We start from the raw sequence: 18,497 nt of genomic DNA, 5'->3' as shown, positions 1-18,497 counted from the left end.
TGATCCTTGGTCTTTTGGTTGCAAACTTGTATTGCAGTGTTAGATATTCAATCACAAAAGGAATGAATGATTCGTAGTGTTTCAGTAACTAAATCTTAGTTTAACAGTTCATAACTCAAGAGCTTTGGTTGCAAAATTTTTGTTCACAGAAGTAGATAAAAGTTTCTCACTCATGCAGTAGCAAAATGAACACTGATGTCAGTGAGTTTTGTGTTATGCTGAAAGGTAAAATTTAGTGCAGTATCTGGTTGTGACTCTAGTAAAGAATATTAGAATGAAGTAATAAAAGGTAAAAGAACTGAAAAACTCTATCAGACTTTTTATGGACTCTCTGCCTGTGTATTCATACAGGACATGTGGACTGAAATGAAGCAACTGAAAATGAAGAATTTTAAAAAGTCATAGAAAAACTAACTCTTGTAAAACTGCATGTTAGCTGAACCGGGTGTTTTCCTGTGGAAACCTATCATTGTGCTGATCTCCAGGCAGTTGCTACACCCTTTGAAATGTAAAACTTAACCACTGAATATATCATTGTTTAAACTAATTAATATCCAGTTTCTTGTAAGGAGGTTTCTTTACCAAGGGGATTTGGTATGACACAGTGTCTGCTCCTGGCTGAATGTGGTTGGGCCTGGTGTGGATTCTGTGCAGTTTTCATCCTCTTCCCACTGTTCAGTGGAAATAAAATTGTCTTGCAGTAGCTGTGAGGGAAACATGGTTTTCATGTCCAGCTGCTCTCCACTTGCCAGAACCCAAGTGTGTTAAGTACTGCAAACTTGTAGTAAAGTCCTTGAGACTTTCAGAAATTAATAAGTGATGCATGCCAAAAGTGTTGCTAGCCTTTCAGTGCAGAAAAAAACACATAAGGATTTTAAAATGTTCTTCTTCTTTAACCGGTAGGTAAAAATGTCAGATTAGGTGATTGAATTCATGCTTTTGGAATTTAGAATAAGAACATTGCAGATTTTCCTGGAGCTTTCTGCTTACGTAGACAAATTTCACATTGGAGGCCGTGCTCTTGGAAAAAATAAATAAGAATTTGTTTGGAGTGGAAGATCTCTACTTTGCATTTTACACAAAATTTTTAGCTACTTAAGAAGTTAAAAGTGGGAGTGAGTATACATAGAAACTACTCTGTTATGTGATTAGAAATGTTTATGGAATCAATTTGTCCTACTGTTTGTGCAAACCATGTGAGTCCTGCTGTTTTATTAATCCAGGAATATTGCACCAGGGACAATGATCACATGTTGCTTTTTCTCTGGTTATACAGAAAAAATCTTAACCACTTAATATGACTTGCAATTGTATTCAGTGTGATCGTGGGCCTTGGAGCTTCCAAATTATCTTTAAAACACAATTTAGACAGGAACCTGGATTTGAGAGAGCCTAAATTTACTGGTTAAGCAGGGGATTGTGTGCGTGTTGTTTGTTGCTTTGGGTTTGTAAATTAAACCTTAACACAGTTGTGACTGTGTTTGTTCCCCTTGGCTATTCAAGGCTTTTGTTTGATGAGCACTTGAGCTAATGAAAAAATGTCTCCTTCAGTTGTAATTTTGTCCACCTGGACTTGCAGCAGAATAGAAAACTGGTGGAACAGTTTAATTCAAATGCAGACAAGGAGAGGAGCAGGATATTGAATGAGGTGTGTGTTGAGGGAAGAGGGGCAAGTTAAGAGGAGAGGAATGAGGGATAACTGGAAATGGGAATATAGATGGAAAACCATAGGCTGACCTGCTTTTTAGGCTTTGGGGTTCTTACATGACCTGCTCATTTATTAGGAATACTTCTGTGTTTCTAAACCAGTGGTTTCATGTGAGCAGTACATTTTTTACCACCCTTATTGATTCCACCCTTATTTCACACCAAGAGGGAAGAAACCAGATGGTTCAAGTGTTTTTTTGTTTTTTTGGGGTTTTTTTGTTGTTGTTGGTTTTTTTTTTGGTTTTTTGGTTTTTTTTTCCCTCAGGCTGATTTGTTCAGTCCTTGCTGATGAACTAAGTAATTATCAATGTCATTCTGCAGAGAATTATTTTTGTTTGGAGATGTGCTGGTATTGAATGCTGTGGGAAGAAGAGGTCTATGAAAAAAAGACAGATTTAAAGGGAAATATATATCCCTACTATTCCAGTGTCAGATATCCTGAGGATTGTTTCTTACAGCTGTGCATTACAAAGCAGTTCTTCAATATTTTTGCTCTTATCCTCTTTCACAGGATGAAGTGGATGTCAGGCTATATCTAATTTATTTTTCCAATATTACCAGATTAAGATTACAGGAACACCTTTAAACTCCTTTTGATGCTTGCTTTTAGAGTTTGTGTCTTTAAACTGTCTCCTTTGCTTTCCTGGTGGGAAAGTGTCACAGCCATGGAGTGCAGGTGACAGTGCCTGGGCTGGTGGCATTTAGATTGTCCTTCAGGTCATTATAAGGAGAGCTGCAGCATATTCCTTAAATGCTTCTCAGTATGGGAGATGTTCAAGGGCAAGCAGAACATTAGGCTTGCCTTCCAGAAGTTATGTGGACAAACAATAGAATTTGAGTTTTACACAGAAAGGGGGAAAAATGGGTTTTTAAAATGAAAATTAGGTTATTTCCTGGGGAGAAATTGAGGTTTCTGTCTCTATAATCTTGCTGTTACGCATTGTTAAACGTACAGTAAATATATAAGGCTGTCTTTCAATCTCCATTCATCACTGTATATTTCCAGTGACTAGTGTAGTTTATTCCTCCTTTCTGACTTTGTCTTTGTCTTTGCATTATAAACACAGTTTCTGTGCCAGGTGAAGTGATGGGGAGTGCCAGACTTTCCCTATAGAGCCATCCTTTTTCTTTTTGTCTATTTTCCCATTCTTCCTTTAAACAGAGCAAAAGACTACTTCTAATCCAGTAGTAAAGTGGATGAATTAATTTCTCCATTGTGAACATACAGTTTAAGGTTTCACCTTAGCATTGGAATGATTCCAGTAATTTCACATTACATTTGAAAGGCATATAATATCATTTTTCTGATTGTTGATAACTGTTAGAAGTAGATGCAAACTAGTCTAGGTGTTCTGTTTTATTCTTTCCCTAAGTCATCAGCAACCTGAATATAGTCTCTTTAAAGAAGTAAAGTTATATTAGAAGTGAGAAGAACTTTTACTTAGATTAGATACATTTTGTCTCTAATTTTTCTTACACCTTGCAATAAATGGTAATTTTATGCTTTAATGCTTTTGAAGAATAACACCAGACTACAGCTGTATCTCATCCCTCTGAAGAATTGAGAAGCAAGGCATGCTACAGGCTGGAAACAAAGCAAAATAATTTCCAAGGATTTCCCTTTTTATAAACATTGCTCAGTGGACAGTACTCTGCACAGACAAGTCACAAGAGAGATATCTCTTTTCCAGAATATATATTAAATCAGTTCTCAAGAACAAGATTTTGAAATATTCAGATTTACACTATAGTTATGCTGCTAAATGACTAATCTATTCAAGTGTAAAGTTGCAGAGAAACAAAACAGGAAAACACAATTTTCAAAAGATTTCTACTTCATAGGTCACCATCTCTTCTTATTTTTAAGATCATTCATAGCACTGTGCAGGAATTGAAAATTGTTCCCCAGTTTGTGGATGCTATTCCATAAGCTGCTTTGTTAAAGATTACTGATGCAGTACTGGACAGGAAAGAAAGCAGAGGATTTATGAGAAGCTGCTTTTCTACAACCGTTCAGAGCTGGAGAGAGAGAGAAAGGATCAAGACAGGAGAGAGCCCACAGATTTGAAAAGATAAGTGGAATCTTGGAGAGATGTTTTTAGGGAGGTGTGGAGGTCAGATGTATGGATCTGGTAGGAAGTTTAAACCCTAGAAGTCTTTTATTAGGGAAGGAAGGCTCTCAGGTAAGAGAGGTTCATGCACACTGAAAGCTATGGGGGGGTTTGTCTCATCTCTTTTCTCCATCTTCTGGTTCTAATGGGGAAGGTGATGGAGTGGGCTTGAAAGAGGTAGAGCTCTGAATCTCTGGTGTTCTGTCTCAGGCTCTTAAGAGTGTAAGACTTCATTCATCCACACCTGAGCAAGGCTTATTGATGTGTGGTGTTTGCAGTGTGCAGCTCAGAGCGGCTGAGAGAATTGCAGAGCATTTTTTCCTTTTTCTCTCCTGTGTTGTGGATTCTAACACTGGCTTAAGGCAGACTGAAAATGGTGAAGAGTCTTCCTCATAATGAAAGAGAGGGACAGCAATATGGAAAATATTTTTTTTATATCTGCTTAAAAAAAAATCTCTTTTCTTTTCCTAATGCTCTTATAATCTAAACCACAAGATTTTTTTTTTAAAACTACAATATTAAAAATGACTACTACTTCCATTAACTCCCGTATAGCAGTAAACAAATTCTGTTGAAGGAGCCTTTAAACCACCTGCATACATCCCTTGTTTTTTAATTGAAATACCATGTAATTGTAAGGAAATGTACTAAATGCAGCTGGGCATTAATAATTCTGTTAATATATGATTCCTCTGTTTAATTGCACTCAGGTATGTGGTGGCTGGTTGAGGGACTGTAGAAGAATTGGGACATAGAGGAATTATGCAAATATTCAGGCAAATAAAAAGAGGCAAAACTTATATAAAATAGTTGTTTGGGTTTTTTCCCCTAAATACTAACAATCAATCTTCCAATATTTTCTCTGTGTTTTTTTTTTTTAATTAAATTTGAATTAACCTCCTTATTACTTTACCTATTACCTTCAGGGTGTTTGGGGTTTTTTTGGTCTGTGTTTTTAGGTAAAGCTGCATTACAACAATCTCCTTTCTGGACAACTTGGACAAAGAAAAGGCAAAGAATTTGAATGCTATGAGGTTAATGGTAGGAGTGGAAGAAACTTGAGCTAATTTAAAGTGTGTGTGTGAAGTTCAAAGTTGTACAACTGGAGAAGGGACTCCTTGTCAGAGTAGGAATGAAGTGATATTTCTGTGTTATGCAGCTATGCTATTTGAAAAAAAAAATTCATATTTCAGCTGTGGGATTGAGGGTCTTAAACTGTCACTCACTGCCAGCATGTTGATCTGCTGTGTTACAGCTCTTTCAAGCTCTTGAATTCCTTCCCTTCTTTAAATGATAAAAGGACTTTTGCAATAATTAAGTTTGTGTAAAGGGAATACAAATTAAATGCATGATACCTTCCCAAAGTACAGCTACATTTTGGAGGATGGAGGAAAATTAACTTGAATATTTTAATGGTTTCAAAGGTTGTCTTGTCAAGGATTAATTCCCAATCAGGTATTCTGATAGAAATAAAAAGAAGTAAAGAAAAAAAAAAAAAGAGAGAGAGAGAAAGGAAGGGAGTCAGGCAAACCCTGGGACCACATTTCTTAAATTTAAAGAGATACTGAGTTGTTAATGTTTTGTCATTTCATCAGACCTTTGAACTCCTGTGCCTGTTACATGATTTAGCCAACTTGCACAGAAGGCCTTTGCACAAAATTTCCATGTTGAATAGGTCATCCTCGTTACTCTTGGCTGTCTGTTCTCAGTAGCTAATGCAGATATTGTGTTTTAATAAAGCAAATTAAAAAGGAAAAAAAGCCCTTCCATTCCATCCAAAATGGCAGTGCTATTAAAGCTGTGCCATATGTCATTATTATTTTGAATCAGAAATCATATTCACTGCACAATGTTTAAACAGAAGACTGTAAAATTATCTTGCCATGTTGAGCAGGGCTGCTGGCAAGGCTCTGTGACCCATCTGGAGTGCTGCAGGCTCATGCAAGGCTGGATCCCAATGTTTCAGTGAAAAATAGGAGCTGGAGAGCTTTGGGAACTGTGTATGTACACCAATGCATCCCTGTGAATACAGATGCAGTGTCTATAAAGTATAGTAGAGCTACATCACACAAGCAAGGATTCTGAGGGCACAGGATCTGTAGGTTCAGAAGCTTCTTTGGACTTTTAAAAGGTCTTTATAGTTCTTTTTTCCCCCTTTGGAATAGGAGCGGGATGGTCATCTTTATTTACTTTTTAAAACAAATTCTCCTTTGAGGGGTATTGGTTTTATTCTTGAAACCTCTGCTTTCTGCTCTTTTGTTTAGACCTGCCATGTTTAAGAGTATTGATTGGTTTGTGGTTTTTTGTTGTTTTGTTTTTTTTTTTTCTAATCAAGAACTTTTTCCTCCATTTGGTAAAGTGGAACTAACTTATCTTAACACAAAAGGAGTTAGAGCTTTTCTTCTGCTTGAGGCGCTGTGTTTAGAAGTAGGTGATCTCCTGTCTACCTGGGTTTGTTGGGTTTTTTGGTTGGCTTGGTTTTTTTTGTTTCCAGCCATTTATCACCACAGTATCTTTCAGCTAGGTCTGATTTCTGCCACAGCAGACCAGGATGCACTGGTTAGGCCCCACAGCTTCCTGTCCTCAGACAGGTAATCCCAAAACCTCATTCTTCTGAGATAAAGTCCTAATCATCCACGGGAATGGGATTGTTAGGAGAACTCCCTAAGGTGATCTGACACTGTCCTTTGTGTGTTAGAGCTCCCCATACCCTTATTCTACTGAGATTCTCAAGTATGGGATGCCCTCCTCAGTGAAGGTACCTAACAGCTTCATCACACCAGCTGGTATCGTAAATATTTTGCATTTCTGCTTTTTTCTGTATTGTTTTATGTTTTTGTTTGGTTGTTTGCTTGTGGTTTTTTTTTTTTTTTCTAAAACAAGAGGAGAGCATTCAATGTTCGAGAAGGTAGCTCTTGCCTAGTTATGGCTGGGGGCACCATGTATCACCTCAGAGAGGTTCCACTGGAAGATCAGATGTGTTGTTACCCATCCTCTTGAAGTGAAGAACTTATGGAAAAAGCTGGCTAGGGTTGAAACATAATCAGGTAGCTTATTTAAGAATAGATTTCAGAAGGGAAAGATGTCAGGTTCTGTTCTCAAATGTTGCTAAGTAAAGCTACTGGTGGGCTTTGTTCCTTTTTGTGTTGCTCTGTTTCACAAGAGGAGGAGATGGTGATCAATAGGAGGCCTGGAGCTGCTGAAGAAAAGGACCTGTGGGAAGAATTTTTCTATAGGTTTGTTTACCTGGTTTTGTTGGCATGTGTGGAGTTGGAAGCTGATGGACAGCTTTAGTCCTTCAGTGTTTTAAACTGGCTCTGCAGGAGCATTCTGTGTTTGAGCTGAGCTTTCTGACCCACAAGGCTCTTCCTTGCTTTTTATAGCTTTTTTCACTTGACATGATATAGATGGGAAAATCAGTATAATGTTATTTTATCTACACCTCATCCCACTTCCTGTGTGTTTCATTCCTGTTAGGAAAGCTTCCCATTTAGGCTGCTTGTCACACACTTGCTGGCAATGTTTGTCTGATCTTGTACATTAATTAGTACTGGCAGGAATAAGGAGTGTACAGGAGAGGAGACATGACCCAAAAATGTGTTTAAGTCGTCTTGTCTCCTGGGATGCCTTTTCTTGCAAAATATATCTTAAAGCCATCTGTATCTAGTTCCATGGCTTATCCACAAACTCACTGGGCTCAACCAAGTGCATTAATAATGATTATTACACCACCACAATAGGAATTTCTGGTTACCTCGGAGCTTTAACTTCCTTTATTAACTCCTTTATACTTTATATAGTAGTATGTGTTTTGTTTGTTAGAATTCTCCCTTACAGCCACGAATGCTGTAGCCATAATTTTGTCAGTGCTTTTGGAAAACCGGGTTTAATCTCTCTGCTGTCAGCTGCTTTCTGCTTAAGCACTGAGTAGCTGATGGCCTGAAAATGTGAGCACCACTGATGCTGCCACTAAAAGAAACAATTTAAAACAAACAAAAAGTATGGTTCTCTGTGTTTGCTTGCTTCTACGCCTAGCCATGGACATAGTGGTCAAATATAGGCTGGCTGGACAGTACAAATAAAAACCACAAAAACCCTTGGAACTTAATCACAAGCCCTAGATGTTTTTAACAGGTAGTCTGATCCCTCAGTTTGTTTGAGTTTCTTGAATCAGAACCTGAAACACAAAAACATCAAAATAAAGATTTAACACTAAATGGATGTTAGTTGTAGAAAGGTGTCTGGGATTCCATGGAGAGATGGGTTATCATGAGGTGTAAAGAGAAAGAAAATGTAATTAAATATGATACGAACCAGCTTTTTATAAAGCTTTGACTATTGCTTCTCTTGTAGTGTAGCTCTTCCAAAACTGCACAGAGCAATCCCAAGACTTGGAGAAGATCAATATTGTGTAAATCTATTTCTATCCTCATCAGAACAAAAATCATTTCCACAGCCTTTGCTGAATGAATATCTAAGGGACTCCATATTACAAACGATTCTGCTCATATGCTATGTTTGTAACAAAACCTCCTGTACTATTGTAAGGTCTCTTAGTCAAAGCTGGAGACTATATGGCTTCAGCCTCGGGGGTTTGGTAATTTAAAAATCATTTGTGGCATTTCACTTCAGAGATGAGAAGCATTTTTATATCTGTTAGACTTTGAGTCCTGTTTTCCTTTATTTTTTTTTTTTTGTTCTAAAATCCTTTTTTTGTCTTAGCTGTGCTACATGAAAGAATTGATGTAAGTAATAAACCTGACCTAGTTCTAGTCTTAAAAACTGCAACTGACAGTAACTTGTTAGGGAGTTTGATCTCCTGTGAACTAATCAAGGTTTAGGTGGTAGCCTCTATGGGAAGTAGGTGGTATCATAAAAATTCCTCAACAGGTGACTTTATAAATTGGAATGAAAAGTCGTAAGAAAAATGTCAGCAGAAATGCTTTCGTAGATCGCAGGGAACTGATAGCTTTCTGACATACACAAAGACACACTGGAAATACATCAGAGGCACAGGTATCCTTCAGTTTCTTAGCAAAAAACCAGAAATAATTATCAGCTTCAAATTATCAGTGATCCAGAAGGGAATGTGTTAGCCTGAGCAGGAGAGGAGGGAAATTTCAGCTCACAAGGTACCCAACGACTACAGCTCACATCAAGAATGATGATCATTTAATTGGCAAGTTTCAACACCTGACACATCCTTTCTAAGCCAGGAAGAGCTGCTGCAGTGAAAGCACATCTGTCATTTATAAGGAGTTCACCCGCTAACTATATTGACCAGTGAACTAAGGAGCTTGCTGTCTTCTCTGTTAAATTATGATTAAAAGTGAAACATAAAACTCCAAAGATAAAAATCATCATGTAATATTGACACTGGAGATGCACATCAGTTACTTAGAGCTGGATATAGCACCCATGGCAGTCAAACACTGCTTTCATACACTGACTTACCCAAACTGGCATTTCAGTTTGCAGGGTTGGAGGCATGATGTTGTTGTCCATGGGGCTGAGGCTGTGTCTGCTACTGAAATAGACTGTACAAGCTCAAAACAGTCAGCAAAGGGCTTGATTGGGGCAGTACAAAGGAAGGGGTTTCTGCTTCTCTGCCTTCCTGGGCACACAGGGAGTGCAGAGGATGCAGCGCCAGTGCTGTGCATGCCTGAGTGAATAAAGATGCATTTCTGTGTCATCTCCAGTGCCAGTGCTGTGCATGCCTGAGTGAATAAAGATGCATTTCTGTGTCATCTCACACATGCTTTGACCAATGAACATGCTAGATGTGAGCAGAGCAGTGGTTGCAGCGCTGGGGCAGATTTCTTCCACTACCCAGGAGAACCATAGAGTCATTATGCCTAATCTGAAAATAAACCAAAATACAATTACTAGTATCTTTGGCTGGGCCTATCCATGCTTTCCTTGAGCTACTGATGTGAAAAGGACAACTCCAGCTTGGCTCCTGCACCACATTTTGTGTATTGTTTAGTTTGAACATCAATTCCATGTTATTTTGGCCAAAATAATAATGGTATGAATATCTGAATTTTGGTGAAGTTTATCAGTGGAAAACAGTACATTTAAATGTTTGCTTCCTCAGGTTTCCAAACAGTGCAATAAGCATCTAAATCTCAACTACATGTGGGCTCTGTCAGATGCTCATGGTAATCACAGAAGATACCACATGTCCTTCAGCAGGCCTGGTGTGATCAGTGGGTGATAGCATGGCTTCCATCAGACTGCATTTCTTGTCCTTTTTGGGGAAGGTACAGCTAATGCATCCTAAATTACTAAAACTTTGCTTAGTGTAACCAGAAGAAAATAAAGGATAAATAACGCCAATTTTGCAATGAAGACTAGTGTTCTGTTACGACTTGGGACCTTTTTTTTTGCCCTGAAATATATTCCAGATTAAAAAAAAAGTTGTAGAGAACACGTTCATTCTCTCTGTGGCATTTATTTATGCAATAATGCATACAAAGCAATCTTTAACTATCACTGTATAGGATATCAAGTTATCTTTAATTATCACTACAGAATGGTTGCAAAATCAAATACTGTTGGCAATCAACATTCATTATACAATAGCATAGATTGCATCTGTTCATATTACTAGATAAGCAAGGAAAATCAAAACAGTGTCTGATACATCCACTAAAACTGTCTGAGCAAAATATTGTATCTAACTCACTTAATATCTCTCAGAGACTTTCATCTGATTAAAGTCCAAAGATACATAACCACAGATGCAAATTTTCTAGTGCCTCAGAAATTAAATACTGTTGTATTTCAACAGCCTGGATAGTTGGAACCATACTCCAGCTGACATGATTATAGGCACAGTATAAACTTATGATAGAGAGCTGTCTAAATCTCTGAGGCCGCAGGTGCAGGATTATAGCAAAGCCCATTGAAACATACAGCTTTCTGCCTAAATGCATGAGTATGAAATTAATTAGGCAGTTGATCACATAATAAAAGTATGATGGATAATCTAATGGAAACTACCAGCTCAAAGTCAATAACAAACTTGATTCTTTTATTAGATGCAGCTGATTTTCAATTCTTCTATTTACAGGATTTTGAGCTTAATAAAATACTTTTTTTTTTTTTTAAATGAGAACGCAGTGCATTTATCTCTGTTGGAAACTATAATGTGTAAGCAATGTAGAATTTGTAGATAGACATATCTGTAAGTAAATCTCTAAGATACTTGGCTGAAAAGCACATCAAAGTGCAGTGAAATAATGAGACAGGCTCCAGCTGTTGGATTCCAACAGCTTTTGATTTGTGCTCTAGTAGAAGCTCCAGGTTTTGATTCTGTGTTGATTATTTCCATGGTACTGGAGATGATTTGTGCATTATTTAAAAATAGGCAGTATATAGCAAACAAGGTTGAGTTTGCAAACTGCATTTGAAAGGACATTTTCCTTCCTGATTTGTTATTGCTTCCTATTCCTGTGCTCTCCATAAACAGCTGCCCTGGTTAAAAAAGTACTTTTAAAATACATATGTAAAAGATTTTACAAAAATAATAGGTAAGGTCATCAGAAAACGGTGTGAACAAAAACTCCAGGAATGTCAGTTTGCAGGCAGCTTTGCTACTTCCTTCTTGTGTAGAGAGGCTATTGTGGAAGTTGTTTTTTCAGAGCCTTTTGTAGCTTTGCACATCTTACCATGAAGCTGATCCTGTCAAGGAATTATTACCAGCAGAAAGCAAGTGCCATTAAAGAACTTTGGAGGCCTTATAGAGGCCGTGGGTTTAGAGTCAAATGCATTGATCATTCTGCTGTGTGAATGTGCTGATGGCACTGTGCAGATAAAGATCTCACTGTGGAGCAAATTCAAAAACATCTGATTCTCTGAGTTATACTCCTTCTGATTTTTGTTTAGAATGACAGACTAAAAATCAGAATGCTTCAGGGAAAGTGTTGATTTTCAGCTGTTTCTAGAATTAAGATTTACATCTGTTTCTACTATAAATTTCAGGGATCATTTATAATTTTGGTGATTGATTACATGAAGGCTGTTTCTTGTTACCAGAATGACAGAATTTAATCAAGTATAACAGAAAATATTTGTGATTTTTAAAGTTTACTCTTTTTCTGGTGCAGTTGGATAGCTAAAGGTAGGTGGATGTTTCCCTGCAGTTTAGCCAAAGCTACTTAAAAAGGTATTAAGAAACCAATCATTTTTTTTAATGTAACCTGGTGTTTCTGTTGAAATGGATTTCTTATTAGAGCAGGTTTTCTCATAGGTTTTGAACTTTACTTACAAGATGATATCACAGTGGGCAAACTACAAATGCTATTTAATAGTAGCAGGTGGCTATATTTGATATGCCTGATTCCAGCATTCCCTTCAGAACAAGTCCATTGTAATTTCAGTATCAAATATAGGAGCAGTCCAAGGAGCAGAAGTGAAATCACACATCTCACTGAATCTTGCATTATATCTAGCAGTCTGGAAAACCTTTTTAACCAAGGACTGAAGGTGTTCACTATCATCTATTGGTTCATTCTCTGAGTGCAGTTTGACATCTGCAGTTTGAATCTGGCCAGTCTAAACAAACCATTCAGTCAAGGCATCATGCGCCCTGTGTCCATGTGCCAATTGCTAGCTAGGCTTTAATTTCTCTTGTTGTGCATTAACAGTCACATCTTGACTGTTAAAACATTTTGTGTGGGCTCTAACGGAGCCCATGTGGAAGGGAACTATTGGATTGATATCCCAAGAGGTCCTGCATAGATGAATCCTTAATTTCTGCTGGATTTAGACCTGTACAAGACTTGAAACTCTGAGATCCTGCCTAAAGATCAACAATGAGTGATGCAGAAGTATGTGTCTAAAACTTTGGGGAAGCTTGAAAATAAAGGATGGATGGAGGTGATAGTAAGCAGGTCTTTCTGAGACTAGTAGTTGGGAACACACATCTTACAGATCTCTCTGCTTCAAGATGTGTTTAAACAGTGAAGAGAAGATGAAATTTATACCCTGCAATCCTTACATTCTTTCGTTTCCATGTGTGGTGTTGATTTATTATTTATTTGCTTGTAAACATCCTAGAAAGAAGTCTTCATTTGATAGTAGGGCTTGTCTCTTTGCAGTTTTATTTGTTTTTCTATTAATCTTTCCGTCTTAAATGTAAATGATGGTGAGGCTAAGAAAGAGATGAAGTCACATCTTAAGCCATTTACTCAGTTTTAGAAAGTGATCTTCAATCTACCTGATGGGATCTAGTACCAGTAAGACTCTAAAGAGTAAACTTTTATTTGTATATTTGCAAATCCATCCAGAAATAGTAAGAAACTGATCTTTAAATATTTCAAAGAACATTCCTGTGGCAGTGTGTGCAACTGAGGGGACAAGAAATAGGAGGCATAGGCTAGGTTCTACAGATCTTTGGGGCTGGTCTTTGGTATGTCTTGCTTGCTCTGGCTTTTTTCCTGTTTCCCATTGTGAAAATCAAGTGTTTCCTGGCTGCCACTCTCCAGCAGCACAGTTACAAGTACTGATTTGGGTGAGGAGCTGCGAGTACTTTGTTCTTTTTCTTATGGCAACTGTGTAGATGAGAAGAATCTTTTACTTCATACAGTTATATCATTCAGTTACATCCAAGTTTGAAAACAAAAGTCCTTCAAAAGAGCAGTGCTGTGAGTACAAACAAAGCCATTAAAAAGTACATCAAGCTCATCCCTGTGTCATTATTGGATCATTTGAAACTCCTAATCAAGGACACCAAAACCATTGATAACATTCAAAGTCAGCACAGTCTTTGTGCCAACGAGGAGAAGCTGTCAGAGCAGGTCAGAAAGGTGTCTTTAAACTAGCAGTACAGAAATTGAGTCTCGTGGTTTTAAGGGTTAAAACTGACCATCTATGCACGTTTAATTCAGTTTTCCTTGAAAGAAATGGATCAGATATATCTCTAAGTTCCATTGACAGCCTGTGAAAGAAGCAGTGGTAGCCTGCACACTTGTTCTAAGCCCATTTTGGCACCAAGATTTGTTGGAATGGATTTCTAAGCAGCATCAAATTGCTCTGAATATTAAGATGAAAATAATGAGTATACTATTGGGATATACCTACTGAATACTTTGGGTGCTACCGTAGGTATGCAGCTTTTGTTTTCTAAATTAATCTTTGGTTTGATATTTGCAGATATTGTTGCTTCCATGCATGGTGTGTAAATGTTAAAAGCAGCACCTGTGATAAGTGACTAACTAAAAGATTAAGGGATATGCCATCTTAGAATATGGTAAATTCAATATGAGGGAATGAATACATCAGTGTAGTAATACAATGCCATTTGCAAGACAAAGGTATTTATCAGGACAACTCAAAGCAAATGACTGGGCTGGACACATAGCAAAACAATAAACTACTTTTTATTAAAAAGAGCTAAATTAATCAGATTTATGCCTTATCTTTAATAATTGAAAGCAACAAGACTGAGGATTTGTGTTCTCAAAGTTCTAACTAGTCAGTAATATCAGCTATAATACTCCCATTTTAAAAATGACCTTTTAAAGATGCTCTATAAATTAAATTTTAATGAGTGGTAATAAACAGTGATACTTTCCATAGCAGGAAATGCAGCACTAGCCTGAAGCTTTTGCTGTCTGTCATCACCTCCAGTACAGTGTTTTGTACCCTCCCCTTGTTTTCAAGTCTGGGGGAAGTATGATGATACCACAGCACTTTAAGGAAATGAAAATACTTTTAACAGTACACCTTGTCCAAGCTATCTTTTTGGATGAATAATGGTGTTTCTGTTGCTTTCATGATGCTTTTCCTGAGAAAAATCATCTTTCCTGAGGAAAAGCATCCTGAGAAAAAGAAGTCCTTCTTTTTTTGTAGTACAATATGCCATTTCAAGGTTCTGACATTTTCCTGCTTAAGTCTTACATTGAATAAGGGTTGGCTGGCAGAAGAATAATTTTGGATGAATTAAAAGTATTAAAACATAGGTGTGTACCTCTGAGGAAAAAAATTGTACTGGCTTTTCCAAAAGCCTGAGAGCTAGTGGCCCTTCAAGGATTAATAAAAAAGCAAATAAGTTTTATGAGGGACAGGAGGAGAGCAGAAGGGGAAGAAAAGAGAGGAGGAGAAAGGAGTGGCAATGTGCATCATTAAACTGGTAAACCGTACTGGAATATCAGCCTGCCTACTATCAGCAATGATTGGAATTAATCCAGGAACTCAGGATGGATCTGTAAATGTGTCTTCAATTGTAGCCTTTGGCACAGATTTACATTCTCTGTCCCTTGGGCACTGAATTTCATTTCCCCATTTGCTAAATGAGAACAATTTATCCTAAATCAACGATAATAAGAGTAAACACTATTATTAATTTATTGTTTCCAGACTAGAAAAAAAACAGTAAAATGAAGCTCTCTACTTTTATCAGTGCTTTCCCTACCCCTTTTGCCCTGAGGATCCTATTAGCAGAAAGCTGAGCAACTCTGTTTCATCAGAAATAAATTATGCCTCACTTTTTTAATGTAAGTACTGAAGGGTTGTAAAGATTAGAAATATGTTTGAACCCGCTATCACTTGATGTTATTTTCCTTGATGTTCTGAGCTTCTTTAGGGGAATGAAACAACATGTTCTTCTGAAAGCCAAGAGCAGAGCTTTTTTTAAAGAACGCCAGAACAGATTTTGGTTGATGGACAAAATCATTTTGATTCTGTACAGCAGCAATATTTAAAGTAATGTATAGGCAGTGTGAAACAGAGCTGTCATAATTCCTGGCATGTATAAGAGGCAGAATGTTTGCAGGGCAAATAGGTGGCAGAACCTAGTCACCCTCATTTTTTAAATGATTAGAAAACTGTAATTCCCCAGAAACAGTAGACTAATTCTCACTTTCTTCACAAAGGAGCTAAGGATGAAAAAACACCTTTAATTAATAAACACTGCTGGCACTACTTTGGTAACAAGCTGCTGTAAATGAAACTCTTAATTGCCTCTGAACACAGTATTGTGTACAAATTGATGTTACTCTTTAAGTGCTGGTCTGTGTTATTGCTATTTTACATTTTTGTTGGAAGCAAAAGTGGCTTTGTCAACCTCTTTTATACTGAAAGAAGCTCCTGGCAGCTTTCCATTTGTGGGGATCACTGAGATCACCCACAATTCACCCAAAATATTCTCTCATGATAGCTAGAAGAGACAGCACTCAGCACCGACTAAGTCCAAGCTAGGTTAAGCTCCTTATGATGCTTCTGTTAAAGAACCTAGGCTTTAAATCTGCAACGAAATTTTATGATGAAGGAATTTTTTTTTTTTTAATTAATGACTCGGAAAATAGATATATAAGGCAATATATTTATATATTTAATATTTTGATGCAAAATAAGTGGTTTGGACTGTTCTCCAAAGCTGTGTAAATACTTTTTTTTTATTGTAGGATGTATTCTGAGATGTTTTTTCCTTAATTTAATCTTAAAATTAACTTTTTATGGCTTTAACTGTCAAAGACTCTTCGATATAGGCAGGAGTGGCATCTTCTAGATTGGTGAAGAAAACACCAGTGGATAGCAGGATAAGAGTATTTTGAGTCCATGAAGTCATGATCCTTTGATTTTTGAATTCCCAGAACTCTTATTTCCATTGTTGGGAGTTTTGGAAATAAAAAGCTGTGAATGTTTGTAATTTGTGAAGCATACCTGCATTGGCTCCATAGGAAATGCATCCAGGTCAGGCCTTGCTTAGGGACTGAAGAGACAATGATGAGGATGGCAGAAGCAGATATTGTCACATAGAAATGTTCAGATCTATTGCAAAGATCTTGATCTTGGAAAAACTTTTATCAAGTCGTAGAGTATCGTTCAACTATTTTATTTTACTACGTCATATTTAAATGCTTGTGGAAAATGCTGAATTTGGGATCCATCAACTTAAACCTGATGGTGGCTCCTAAAATAAACATTCCTGCTTTCTTCTTTTTAGGATTACTGAATGAGTGAATAGTCACCAGTCTTGAAAACAGCAGATGGAGACACTGGTAAGTAGTAAGACATTAACTTTTCAATCCAGAGTACAGAAGGAAAACATGTTTGGAATGGTTAGACTTCCTTGGTTTGATGGTCTAAACACTTTCACCGAAGTTATTTCAGCTGCTTAGTATAAAGCCTCTGGGATGCCTCAGTGCCCATGCAGACGTGAGGATTCTTGGTGTATTTTGTTGGGGAATTTTTTTTTCCTCTGTGTGGAGATTGGGTTTAGAGGCAAAATGGATTATGAGGTTCAGCCTTTGCAGAAGGAGGCACTTGCACTCAGTAATAACAGTCTGAGACATGGGTTTAGAAGGAGATCAACAAATATAAAGATGTTACACTATTGATTTTTTCCAAACTATTGGGTGAAACCTAATTAAAAAAAAAAAAAAAAGGAATGGAATTTAAGGACACTTTCAATTTAAATTTATTGGATGAGACTATGAATGTTCTTCTGGCACAAAAGACATCCTTGCCAGCCAAGAGATCCAGTAGCTTCTTGTTTGTAAATGTCACCATTGAGAGTATTTCCCGTTAACAGGATTGAGAGTGGACATCCAAGCTCCCAGGCAAATCCCTACCTCTTGCACCTCCCTTTAGGTGCTGCCTAATTGCTCTGAAGTCAGCACACAGACTGGAGGAGTGCTGCTCATTTCTGTTCCAAATGAAGTGCTTTGGACAAAGTCGAGCAGATGCAGCCCCTCCGAATTCCCACAACAGATGGAAGAGGCAGCTCTATTGCAGTGTATTCTGGGAATGTTGAGTTATGACAGATTTGGCTTTAAATGCCTACTTCAGGTAGGCAGAATAAGCTTTAAAAAGTTATTCTCCAATCATCCAGAAGCAGCTTTTTGACCCTTAATGTTACAAGGTGAGATGGGTGCATCCTAGTGTTTGATAGATTGCTGTTTGTACAAAATATGTAATATTTGCTAATAAGAAAAAAGTAAATTAATGGGATACTTTACACTCTGATGGTTAGAACATAAACTTCTGGAAAGTGAAGAAACAGAAAAATAACTATTGAGGTCACAACATGATGACCTTTCTTAACCTTTGGAAAACAGCTTGTTTGAAACTCCAGGGTGTGTGGGACTGTTATTTCCTTCGGTTATTATTCTATGCCTAACCTTTGAAGTTCATATTTTTGCTCTTTTTTTCATTTTCTTTTTCTAATGATTCTAAAATTTAATATGGTAGTGTGATAGCTCTTGAAAGCACAATCTATCATATCCAGAAATTAATTAAAAGGAAAACCCAGCTATGGAAAGGAATGCATGAATATCTTAGCCAAGATGGTTTAAGGTGCAGTTTCAAGGTCAGCATGGACCATTCTGGGTCTGTGCTGCAGTCAGAGTGGCAGCTTTGATTTCCTCACCTCTGACCCCATATTCCTCCTTACTTACACTGGCAATTGCAAGGGTGCAGTAACCCAGTCAGAGGAAGAAAGCAAAACACCACTAAAACCCCAAAAGGCTCCCCCGCCTCTTCCCAAGACAGCCCTGTCCCTCAGAAAGCATGAGAACATTTTTGCTGAAGGAGCAGGTTTGAGTGTGATGTTGCCGTGCAGTTCTGCAGTTGGAATTGCTAATGCAAGGGGGAGCAGCACAGGAACAGCAGCTTTAGGTACATTTTGGATACTTTTTTGGGTACTTTTTTGAGCCTGCGGGGGAGCTGCTT

General features: G+C 37.5%; 1 protein-coding gene across 2 annotated transcripts in view; it reads left to right on the top strand.

Moving 5' to 3' along the window:
- Positions 1–18,497, top strand: part of TENM2 (teneurin transmembrane protein 2) — a 1,086,458-nt gene that overhangs the window by 196,735 nt on the left and 871,226 nt on the right. The window contains exons 1-2 of one of the 2 annotated variants that reach the window (XM_038149758.1): positions 3,746–3,890; positions 16,771–16,825. The gene's annotated coding sequence lies outside the window, so the exon portion shown is untranslated. Of the gene's footprint in view, positions 1–3,745; positions 3,891–16,770; positions 16,826–18,497 lie in introns of those variants that run through there. The other variant, XM_038149757.1, reaches the window with a different exon arrangement.

This window comes from Motacilla alba, chromosome 13 (genome assembly GCF_015832195.1).
Source record: "Motacilla alba alba isolate MOTALB_02 chromosome 13, Motacilla_alba_V1.0_pri, whole genome shotgun sequence".
Lineage (NCBI taxonomy): Eukaryota > Metazoa > Chordata > Aves > Passeriformes > Motacillidae > Motacilla > Motacilla alba.
This window is presented reverse-complemented; position numbering and strand designations above follow the sequence as displayed.